This window comes from Myotis davidii, unplaced genomic scaffold (genome assembly GCF_000327345.1).
Source record: "Myotis davidii unplaced genomic scaffold, ASM32734v1 scaffold766, whole genome shotgun sequence".
Taxonomy (NCBI): domain Eukaryota; kingdom Metazoa; phylum Chordata; class Mammalia; order Chiroptera; family Vespertilionidae; genus Myotis; species Myotis davidii.
This window is the reverse complement of record NW_006296846.1, coordinates 188,682-192,314: the sequence shown is the minus strand read 5'-3', so window position 1 is coordinate 192,314 and position 3,633 is coordinate 188,682. Positions and strand designations below refer to the sequence as shown.

Here is a 3,633-nt window from a genome sequence, read left to right as displayed (position 1 = left end):
TATGGTGTAAGTTGGTGGTCTAGTTTCATTTTTTTTGCATGTATCTGTCCAATTTTCCGAACACCATTTATTGAAGAGACTATCTTGACTCCATTGTATGTTCATGCCTCCTTTGTCAAATATTAATTGAGCATAGTGGTTTGGGTCGATTTCTGGGTTCTCTATTCTATTTCATTGATCTATATGTCTGTTCTTGAGCCACTACCAGGCAGTTTTGAGAAGAGTGGCTTTGTAATACAGCTTGATATTTGGTGTTGAGATCCCACCTACTTTGTTCTTCTTTCTCAAGGAGATGGGGACTTTTTTCCCAAAGCCTATCTTAACAACTCTGGTCAAGCTAAAAAATTCTATAGGGCTGAAAGAGGGAGGAGAAAACTGTGGACATGTATGATGTGTAGGATGTAAAGGACGTCTTCCCATAGGCTTTGATATGGATCTTTATGGTGACCATTCTTGAGTTGGCTATCTGGTCTTTTTGTCTGCTGAGTTCCTATGACTGAGTGGTTGGCATCAGCTGGGTCTTGAGACCAGGCTGCTTCCTAAGTTTGCATAGGAATGGAAAATCCTGAACTATAAAGTATATTTTAAAACTTTTAACATGTAAGCACTAGTCTCAAGAGAAAAATCAGGTCACAGTAGTAAATTGGGTTTAACACTTACTCAGATTAATATGGGTTGCTTTATATAGATTTTTTTAATGTTTTTATTGTTCATTCTTATTTTTTAATTAAATCTTTATTGTTGAAAGGATTACAAATGTCCCCTTTTTTCCCTTTGAACCATTCTAGCCTGCCCTGACACCCTACTCCAGGACTTTACCACCCTATTTTCTGTGTCCATAGGTTATGCATATATGCAAGTTCTTAGGTTGCCCTCCTCCTACTTACCACCCTCTCCCACCTTCCCTCTGAGATTCCACACTCTGTTCTATATTTCCATGTCTCTAGACCTGTTTTTGTTCGTTTATTGTTTTCATTAGATTCCACACATGAGTGAGATCATATGATACTTATCTTTCTCTGACTTGCTTATTTCACTTAGCATAATACTCTCCAGGTCCATCCATGCTGTCTTAAAGGGTAAGAAATCCTTCTTTTTTACTGTTGTAAATGTACCACAGCTTTTTTATCCACTCATCTACTGATGGGCACTTGGGCTGTTCTTGTGCCAGTACCAGATGTTAGCTATTGTGAATTGTGCTGCTATGAATATAGGGGTGCATACATCATTTCTGATTAGGGTTTCCTTTTCTCTGCATCTTTGCCAGCACTTTTTACTAGTTGATTGGTTGATAGCCAGTTTTCTGGCAGGTGTGAGGTAGTATCTCATTGTCATTTTAATTTGCATCTCTCTGATGGTCAGTGACTTTGAACATTTTTCATGTGTCTCTTGGTCATTTGTATTTCCTCTTTGGAGAAGTGTCTATTTAGGTGCCTTGCCCATTTTTTAATTGGATTGTTTGTCTTTCTTTTGTTAACTTGTATGAGTTCCTTTTATATTTTGAATGTCAGCTGTATCTTTGCCAAATATGACCCCATATAGAATGGGTTCCCTTTTCATTTTGTTGATGGTTTCTTTTTATTTTGATGTACTTCCATTAGTTTATTTTCTCCTTGGTTTCCTTTGCCCTAGGAAATGTATCTATAAACATGTTACTAAAAGAGATGTCTGAGATTTTGCTGACTTTGGTTTTTTCTAGGATTTTTATGGTTCCATGGCTTACATTTAAGTCTTTTATCCATTTTGAGTTTATTCTTGTGTATGATGTAAGTTAGTGGTCTAATTTCTTTTTCTTTTTTTTGCATGTGTCTGTCCAATTTTCCCAATACCATTTATTGAACACTTTCTTGACTCCATTGTATATTCTTGCCTTCTTTGTCAAATATAAATTGAGTGTAATGGCTTGAGTCAATTTCTGGGATCTTTGTTCTGTATCATTGTTCTATATCCCTGTTCATGTGCCAGTACCAGGCTGTTTTGAGTACAGTGGCTTTGTAGTAAAACTTAATATCTGGTATTGTGATCCATCCAAATTTGTTCTTCTCAAGATTGCTGAGGCTATTTGGGATCTTCTTTTTTTCCATATAAATTTTTGGAGTATTCTAGATCTGTGAAATATGCTGTTGGTATTTTAATAGGGATTGCATTGAATCTGTAGATTGCTTTGGGTAGGATGGACATTTTAATGATGTTAATTCTACCTACTCATGAACATGGTATATTCTTCCACTTGATTATATCTCCATCTCTTTTTTCAATGTCCAGTAGTTGAGTACAAGTCTTTTACCTCCCTGGTTAAGTTTATTCCTAAATATCTTAATGTTTTTGTTGCACTGATAAAGGGCATTATTTATTTAGTTTCTGAGAATTCATTATTAGTGTATAAAAATGCCATTGATTTCTGGGTGTTAATTTTGTAACTTGCTACATTGCCAAATTCATTTATTAGATCTAGTAGCTTTTGAGTGGAGTCTTTAGGGTCTTCTATGTACAATATCATGCCATCCTTGAATAATGACAGTTTTACTTCCTCCTTTCCAATTTGGATGCCTTTTATTTCTTCTTCTTGTCTGATCACTGTGGCTAGGACTTCCAGTACTATGTTGAATAAGAGTGGTGAGAGTGGGCATCCCTGTCTTTTTTGTTCTTAGGGGAAATAGTTTTAATTTTTGCCCATTGAGTAAGATGTTGACTGTAGGTTTGTCATATATGGCCTTTATTCTGTTGAGATATGATCCTTCTACTTCCACTTTGCTGAGCGTTTTTATCAAAACTGGGTGTTGGATTTTGTTGAATGCTTTTCTGCATCTATTGATATCATCATGTGATTTTTGTCTTTCAATTTTTTTCTGTAATGTATCACATTTATTGATTTGAGAATATTATACCAGCCTTGCATCCCTGGAATAAATCCCAGTTGGTCATGGTATATGATTTTTTAAAATATGTTGCTGGATCTGCTTTTCTAATATGTTGTTGAGGATTTTAGCATCTATGTTCATCGAGGATATTGGCCTATAATTTTCTTTCTTTATAGTGTCTTTTTCTGGATTTGGAATTAGGATAAAGTTAGCCTCATAAAAAGAGCTTGAAAGTGTTCCTTTCTCTTACTTTTTTCAAATAGTTTAAGGAGCAGAGATGTTATTTCTTCTTTTGAAAGTTTGGTAAAACTCTCACTGCCCTGTGAAGCCATCTGGGAAGTTTTTTTTTATTATTATTATGGCTTTTATTTCATCAGTTGTTATTGGCCTATTCAGGTTTTGTGATTCTTCCTGATTTAATTTTGGGAGATTGTATTTTTCTAGGAATTTGTCCATTTCCTTCACATTTTCCAGCTTATTGGCATATAGTTGTTCATAGTATTTTCTTACAATCCTTTGTATTTCTGTGGTGTCAGTTGTTACTTCTCCACCTTCATTTCTGATTTTTTTTGGGGGGGGGTCATCTCTCTTTGCTTCTTTTTTTTAAGTTAAATCTTTATTGTCCAGATTATTACAGTTGTTCCTCTTTTTCGCCCCCATACCTACCCTCCACCTGGTTCCCACCCCACCCTCTGCCCTTACCCTACCCCCCACTCTCCTCATCCATAGGTGTATGATTTTTGAGAATAATCAGCCCACTCCCTTTCAAAGG

General features: G+C 35.7%; 1 protein-coding gene across 7 annotated transcripts in view; it reads left to right on the top strand.

Annotated features, from left to right (window-relative positions):
* CP (ceruloplasmin (ferroxidase)) overlaps positions 1-3,633 on the top strand; it is a 99,588-nt gene that overhangs the window by 52,023 nt on the left and 43,932 nt on the right. The gene's annotated exons all lie outside the window — the stretch shown is intronic.